This window comes from Coenobita brevimanus, chromosome 61 (assembly GCF_032717465.1).
Source record: "Coenobita brevimanus isolate Jiangsu-jjx chromosome 61, ASM3271746v2, whole genome shotgun sequence".
In the NCBI taxonomy this organism is placed as follows: domain Eukaryota; kingdom Metazoa; phylum Arthropoda; class Malacostraca; order Decapoda; family Coenobitidae; genus Coenobita; species Coenobita brevimanus.
The window spans coordinates 29274116-29282767 of NC_137014.1; the positions used below are offsets into that span (position 1 = coordinate 29274116).

The 8652-nt window shown below is 42.5% G+C and overlaps 1 protein-coding gene and 1 non-coding gene across 2 annotated transcripts in view; both read right to left on the bottom strand.

Annotated features, from left to right (window-relative positions):
• Positions 1 to 8652, bottom strand: part of LOC145403816 (HIG1 domain family member 1A, mitochondrial-like) — a 123905-nt gene that overhangs the window by 78035 nt on the left and 37218 nt on the right. The window lies entirely within an intron of this gene.
• Positions 1231 to 1349, bottom strand: LOC145403831 (5S ribosomal RNA). The gene has a single exon (XR_013898051.1). It is a non-coding gene; the product is annotated as a 5S ribosomal RNA (ribosomal RNA).

Below are 8652 nucleotides of genomic sequence, written 5' to 3' on the forward strand. Positions count from 1 at the left end.
GCAGAAGGAAGAGGAAAGAATGAAGGGAAGAAAGACAGAAGGGACAGACAAATGAGGACAGTAATAAAGGATAGGATGTCTGGATGAAGGGAAGTAACAAGTGGAGTCCCTCAAGGCTCGATGTTTGAGCTAGTAATGTTTCTGAATTATGTAAATGATATGGTAGATGGAGTGAATAGTTATGCAAGACTGTTTGCTGATGATGTAAAGATCATAAGGAAGGAAGAGGGTGAATAGGATTGTAAAATGCTGCAGGAGGATCTGGACAGGATACATGATTGGAGCCGGGAAATGGGTAAAAGTACCAAGGGGCCATCACTGAATTATTTGATGGGTAATGAATCAATCACAAAAGCGAGAGAAGAGAAAGATTTGGGAGTGCTGGTCCAGGATAGTTTGTCACCTGAAAAACTTAACAAGATAGTTAGAGAGACGTATAAATTCTTGACTAACATAAGAATAGCATTTCATTATATGGATGAGGAGATGATGAAAAAATTGATAGTGGCCATGATCAGCCCCAAGTCAGAATATGCAGCGGTAGTGTGGTCCCCACACAAAATGAAAGATTTAAACAAGATTAAGGGAATATAAAGAACAGCAACCATACTGTACACAATTTCATTACCTTCATAGGTAACAGCAGCTTTAAAAATCTGCATTTGTTTGTATTCCTGGTCAGATTCAGTAAAATTATTTCTTACATGAATAAGTTTGGTGTTTGATTTGCCTTAACATTTTCATGCGTATCATAAGAGACAGACTTACAGACAGACACCCTATCCCTGGCCACCATGCACACTCTCCTCAAGCATGATGTATCTCAGTCCCCTCAACAGAGAGCCGGGAAAGTAATGGATTACATCACTGTAGACAACCAAATTTTTGTTAATGGTGGAAGAAAGGAAAGTAAGATAAAAGCAAATCCCATGAGAAGATAATAGTTGAACTCTGCTGCTATAATAAAACCGCGTGGTGTGAACAAAATCAAACATAATTAAATGAATTTAAACCAATAAATCAGTCGCTGACTGTTGTCCATATGCGTCCAGTCGCGACTATACTTAGTTTTGTTATTACTGTCATTCAGGATAATCTCTAGTAATTTTTTCATTCATTCATTCATAGCCAGACGCCATGTATCCCAGACGGGGTGGCCAAGGGCTTAGAGTTAATTGTTTTACAGGGAGGGGCACTAATCCTCCACCAACCCCACTTGACACGTAGGGATGCCAACAGCATCTGGTGTTCCCAGGCGGTCACCCATCCAAGTACTAACCAGACCCAACGTTGCTTAACTTCGCTGATCGGACGGGAAGCGGTGTACTCAACGTGGTATGGCACATATTCATCATTAAAGATATCATCACTTTAATTTGTATCTGCTGTTGATTGGAGACATGAATGGCAAAGTTGGGAATGTACGAGTGGATGGAGTGGTTGGTCAGAGGGGTGTGCCAGCTGACGTAGATGGGAATGGAAGTGCTTTGGTGGACATCTGTGCTGGTAAGGGGTTGGCAATAGCCAACACCTACTTTCGGCATAACATGATCCACCGGTATACATGGAGAGTAATGAGAAGGATGGATGGTGAACTTGTTGAACGAAAGGCAATGATAGACTACGTGTGTGTGGATGAGCAAATGAGAAGACAAGTGTTGGATGCAAGAGTGTGGAGAGGGTGGGGGAATGGAGTCTCGGACCATCACTTAGTGATGGCCAAGGTAGAGCTGAAAAGAAAGTGGTTGAGGAGACGAAGGGGAAGACAGGAGGAAGCAACTCCTGTGAGAAGAGTGGAGAAATTGCAAGATAGTGAGAAAATGACAAAGTATAAGAGCATAGTGAAAGAAAGACTGGGAAGGTATGAGCTAGAGCAGATGGAAGGGGTGTAAGACGTATGTAAGATATTCATGGAAGAGATAGGCACAGCGTGTGAGGCAGTTTGTGGAGTGAGGAGGAGATGCAAGGGTGTGCAAGGGACAGCATGGTGGAATGATGAGGCGAAATGAGCTGTGGAACAAAAGAAGAAGGCATATAGTGAATGGTTAGCGAGTAGAGGTAGGGCAGATGACGAGAGAGAGAAGAGAGAGGTATATGTGAGCAGGAGAAGGGAGGTTAAGAGACTGGTGAAGGAGAGTAAAAAGAAAGTGGATGAGGAGTTTGGGAGGAATCTGAGTGTGAAATGGAGGGAGAGTAAGAAATTGTTTTGGAAGGAGGTAAAGAAAGTAATGCAGTGTGAAAGGGAAAATAGTAGGGGAGTGAAAGATAGGAAAAATAGATTGTTGGTGGAGAAGAGAGAGAAACTGAGGAGATGGAAGGAGCACTTTGAGGATTTGTTGAATGTGGAGAGTGAGAGCAGTGCGAGTATAAGTGGTTGGGGAATGGCTGGGAGAAGAAGAGATGAGAGGAGGGAGGAAGAGATCAGTAGGGCGGAAGTAGTGGAAATGATGAAGAAGATTAAGTTGAGAAAGGCCCCAGGAATTGATGGAGTGTGTGGTGAAATGCTTAGGTATGGGGGTGAGATTGTTGTGGAGTGGATATGGAAGTTGTGTAGATTGGCTTGGGAAGAGGGAAGGGTTCCAGAGGGCTGGAAATCAGGTATAACTGTTCCTTTATACAAAGGAAAAGGAGAGAGAGAAGTATGTGGTAACCATAGGGATATTTGCCTACTTAGTGTGACTGGTAAAATATATGGCAGAATACTCATTGATAGGGTTAGGCATATGACAGAGGAGCTAGTTGGAGAAGAACAAGGGGGATTTAGGAAGGGAAAAGGGTGTGTAGATCAGAAATTTGTTCTAAGATGTTTAGTGGAGAAGTATCTAGAGAAGGGAAGGAAAGTGTAAGCTGCCTTCATGGACTTGGAGAAAGCTTATGACAGAATAGATAGGCAAGGTATGTGGAAGGTATTAAGAATATATGGAGTGGAGGGAAAATTGTTGAGTGCTGTGAAGAGTATGTACGAGAGAGCTAGGGTTACGGTGCGAGTGGATGGTGAGCTGAGTGAGTTCTTTGATCTCAATGTGGGACTGAAACAGGGTTGTGTGATGTCTCCATGGCTGTTTAATATATACATGGATGGGGTTGTAAAGGACGTGCAGGGTAGGGCAGTGGATGTGGGGGTGGCTCTAATGAATGAGGGTGAGATTTGGAAGCTTCCGGTGTTGCTGTTTGCTGATGATACAGTACTGTTGAGTGAAGATGAATGGGAGTTGCAAGGTTTGGTGAATGAATTTGGGACAGTGTGTAGGAGGAGGAATCTGAAAGTTAATGTAAACAAAAGTAAAGTTATGGAGTTTGAGAGGAATGAAGTCACAGAGTGTGCAGTGAGGTTGGATGGTGAGGATATGGAGAATGTGAGTGCATTCAAGTACTTGGGTAGTGTGATGAGTAAGGATGGAACTTTGGGGGATGAAGTGCGAGAAAGGGTACAGCAGGGAAGGAAGGTTGTTGGTACACTGAAAGCAGTGATGAGAAATATGGAAGTGAGTATGGAAGTTAAGAAGTCACTGCATGATAGTATTGTGATCCCTACCCTGACGTATGGAAGCGAGGCATGGACCTTGCAAGAGGGGAACAAGTCAAGAGTGAGAGCAGTGGAAATGAGTTACTTGAGAGGAGCATGTGGAGTGACGTGGAGGGACAGGTTGACGAATGAAGAAGTGAAGGAACGCTGTGGGGTGGATGTGGATGTGGTTGAGAAGATTAGGAGAAATACACTGAGGTGGTTTGGGCATGTGAAGAGAATGGAGAATGAAAGACTGACTAAGAGGGTGTATGTAGGTGAGGTGGAGGGAGGGAGAGGGAGAGGTAGACCGAGGATGAGGTGGAGGGATGGAGTTGAGAGGTATATGAGGGAAGGGGGGGTGAGTTGGGGGGAGGGTAGTCAAATGGTGGGTGACAGAGCGACTTGGAGGCGTTTTGTCTGCGGCCACCCTTTGCGGGATTAGGGCGTCGGGCTATAGATAGATAGATAGATAATCCGGTATCTTAGTGTAGTGCCACACATTTGACATTCATATATGTGTTTAGTAGTACTGTAATTTTAAGTTAGATAGGGTGTAACCTGAATATTAGTCTATAAGTTCCTACCCCAAGTAGTAATTCATATATTAATAATTAATGTAGGGTTAACTATTTTTACATGTATGTATCTCTGTATCTATGCATTGGGTGATGTAATTGTGGGTGTTGAGCTATGGGAATTCCCCATCTGGCCAAGTAATGAAAGACATATGCGCGCAGCTTATCCCCTTCCTTTGTGCGTCGTTGCCGGGCGCCGAGTTTAAACCTTAAACAGAATAATGATGAATATACAATTCTTTCCGTAACCTAGTTGTGAAATGTTTGCTAATGAAGCTGCTAGAACACAAGTATGTAAGATTAGCAGTCCAAAAGGCCTAAATAACGTCATTTGTGAGGATTTAAAGTTCCGTTTATCTTGGCCGTCACTAGATGGCATGAGTTGCTCTCAGATTCAAATTGAGATAGTGATAGAATCAGTATCTAAATTAAGTAAGGAATAAATCCCAAATTTTCCCCAATTCAATCAAAAGTCTTGGCGTCATGGGTACACTGCTAAATAAATTGTAAAGAGAATTGAAACCCACCATATTTCAAAAACACCACCTCATTTGATTTAGCAGTTGGCGTCGCTAGCGCCCGACGAGCTCACTCGAGCCCCAGATGTCGTATCTAATGGACGTTTGTTCAGGTGAGCCGTCCACATTTCTTCTTCCTCCCCCCTCTTTTTCTTTGTTTAATCCTTACTTATTATGGACTATATGAAGTAATATTGTTGAGAGTTTAATGTAGTCACTCGAGCCCCAGATATCGTATCTAATGGACGTTTGTTCAGTCCCCAGACACCGGTGACGTCAAAGTGTGCACGAGGCCTTCTCGTGGTATTGCCCGTAGAATCTTACATACACACTCACACTACCCATGAATTATTTTACAAACCGAATGTAGTTGATATGGTATTATTGATCTATCAAGTGAACTTCTTTTTTTTGTAGATAAGGAATAGAAATTTAAAAGTGATGTGATCTTGTAACGAAAAGGTGAAATTCAAATTCATTAACCATTCTCTTTCTTTAATATTAAAATGTTAGAAAAATCAGGAGCGTGGAAGGGAACTTAGTGGTGGTGAGCAATAATGTGATATTTGAGTTGTACCTCGAGGCTAAACAAGCCCGAGTGATTGGGTATTCTTGGTGATTGTATTTCTTTCTCTTGAATTATTCCTCGAGGCTGGACAAGCCCGAGAGATTATGTATTTCTAGTGACTATATAGCATTGTTGATTAAGAACTGTAAATAATACTGACTTGATGTGGGATTCTAGAAAATTACATGAGGAGAATATATTATATGGGTGAAAGATGAACACAAGTAATCATTCTTATTGGTTCGAGGCTATGCCAGCCCGAACAGACAATTCATACCCGTAAAAATGTCCCTGTCTTGAGGCTATTGTTGAGCCCAAGAGTAACGGCCAAAAAGAAAGTAAAGTACAACAACTCCATACCTCGCGTGTACCAAATTGTTTTCGTCTGGTAATAATGTTAGAGGAATGATCACCCAAAAACCTTGGTAACATATACAATCTTCTCTCATACTAAAAAGGGTCATGTAATTAAAAATGTTTTGTGGAAATTAACAGAATTATTAAAGTAGAGTAAAGTATATATCATTTTCTTTTCTTTATTAGTGTACCTAATCAAGGAAATTATGTCCTCAAGCCAAATTCACTCCCCTTCCAATTCAAGATTCCTTCGCTGAGGGAACGACGACCACCCGTGGTACTTATTAAATCTAAGCTCGGCCCAAAACCACAAACGCTACCACAATTCTTTCTTTTCATAAATATTTACTATAAACTGTTATACTAAGTCGAGTACCACTTGTATATCCATGGATGAGTTGAACCGTACCCACAACAGGTAAGAATACAAATATCACTATCATTACACTGGTGAATACCGGTGGGATAAAAAAATCTTTATCATTACATTAGAAATCAATGAGGGCCTTGGTTGGAATGCAAAGTCAATTTGGTGCACATTCATACACGACAGAAATTGACCAATCACAGCCCGAGTGCAACACGCAGTGTTGCCAAATCCACTTGTCCTCGTCTGACAAAATCAGTGCATCAGACTCCGTGAAACTGAGTATAGTTACATGAATATGGTATATGAAGATAGTTGGGAAGAGGTGAGTGATGCTCCTGCTTCATGTTCCAGTACTTCTAACCCCGAGAAAGCCCTTCGCGAACCAAATGTGGAACCTCTTCACTTTAAAACTACGGCTGGAGCGATGAAGAGGTTGCTCGTGGGAAGAGGTTTTTCAATACTACCAGCCTCAGCTGTTTTGCAGATAATACAATAAATATGAAGGAATTGAAAGCACAGTAATTTTTTTCAAACAGCCTAAAATAAATGCTTCATTTCTATCAGCTACAGTTTTTCTTCTCTGCCAATGCAAATGTGTTCTAAGTTCACAGGCTGGTAGTATTAAACAACCTCTTCCCCTTCTCGCGAAAGCATCTTCTTGAAGAGGCCCTTCCCCGTTTAGTACGTTTAAATCCCAGCCCAACAGCCTCTTCCAAGAAGGAGACTACGGAAGGGTTGGTATGCCATGGAGGTGCTCTCTGGGAGAGAAATCGTGAGATTGGTATGCCGGAGGAGGGAAAGTTTGACGTCATCTGTATTGTTTACTCTCTCGTGTCACAGATTGTGAAAATAATATGCTAAATCTGATAAACAACGTCTCCAAATCTGTCCAATGGTAGGAAATAGTTTTAATACTTGATACTTTAATACTTCAGAGGGGGTCCAATGGTGGTTGGGATTACGGAAGTAGAATTTAGCTGTCTTGTTTGGTGGTTCAGTTAGGTAAGAAATAGGTTAGATTAGGTCAGGTCAGTTTATCTAATGGGCTTGTACATCATTCCGCTTTTCATTACTGTCTTCAGAAAGGTATGCACATGGTATAATTTAAGGCCGTGATTAGGATTACAGCAGTTAGAATTTAGCGGTGACTATCATAATTCTAACCAAGGCTAGGATTATGGAAGCCAGAATTTAGCTGTTTTGTTTGGTGGTTCAGTTAGGTTAGAAATGGGTTAGGGTAGGTCAGGTCAGTTTAGGCTAGGTCAATACTGCTACAGTTCAGCATAAACTGCATTTTTTTTTTTTTTTAAGCTATGTTAGAAATAGGTGAAGCTGTCCCCTGTCTATCACTCTGAGAACCCCTGGGCTCTGGTGGGGTATGTTAAAGAGAACTTTGGGGTTATCTGGAAGTCAAACAAGAAGGCCTGGCTGACTTGAGATATCTGTTCATCATATTTCCACTCGTACCTCTTTCATGTGCTGAAGAAGTATGCCTTGCGTAAAAATTTGGTGAACAGAATTCTCATGGTGGTGGACAACGCGCCTAGCCACCCTCCCGCGATGAAGGAATGAGCCAGCAGTACTGAGGTGGTGCTCCTGTCCCCCAGCACCATGTCCTTGTTGCAGCCGATGGACCAAGGGGTGATCACTGCCTTTAAGACTTATTACCTCTGCTGCATGATGCAGCAGTTGTAAGGGTCTGTGACAGTGATGACAGGACAACAGTGCAGCAGTTTTGAAAGGGCTATAACATATGCCACACCGTAGAGAATATCACTGCAGCGTGGAGCAAGCTTAGCCAGGCGACCATGAATGGCGTGTAGCGGAAGCTGTGGCCAGAGTGTGTGCACTCCTTCACTGGCTTCCCCATACGGCGTGCAAGCTCCACCTGTCCAGCGTGGGTGGCAGGACATAGTTGAACTGTCACACGAGGCGGGCTTAACCCGCCGCGTGCCGGCTATTTTTAGCCCTCTGGGTCATCCCAGTGCCGGCCATTTTTTCTTTTTTCTTTTTAATTAAAATGATAGATTTTGATGTAGAAACAACGATTTTCGCCATTAAAATGTTCACCGAGGCTCGAAAATGAGTTTTATTGAGTCATGCATACTCGTGTACATGTATAGCCGGTCTCACGCTCACCACATACGTGAGAGAGAACAGTTTTCTATGTAAGGTATATTCAAGTATCTATGCTAGGAAGGTATAACAATGTTCAGTACACTTTTCTGATCACTTATTACTTCAGCACCTATCACAATTTGCATGTCTTTCTCACTGTGAATGCATTATCTTACACTTACTAGAAGATAGGTACAACCTGACTTCATTACATACAGTCCTGGCATTTACAAGAAGGTATTTACAACTTGACTTCGCTATAGTCCTTACACTTACAAGAAAACATTTACAACCTACACTTATAAGAAAATATTTACAAAATCCCTTCACTATGTACAGCACTGGGTGAGGCACACAGGCAGAGTGAGGCAGAGCGAGCGTGAGGGGGGGGAGCGAGTGAGTGTATGGCCTTGACAGCCTGACGGATGGAAGACGAACAGTTACCTTACATGCCAGCCAATTTTTACCCGCGAATCTTGAAAAATGCGGTCACAGTGATGTTTTTTATTTTAGACCGTTTTAAAACGGCACTGGCACTGGCCGCGGCATTATGTCAGACCGTTTTAAAATGGCGCTGGCACGCGGCGGGTTAAGGGAGGTCAACGAGGATGACGTGAAGGAGGTTCTCAAGAGCCACA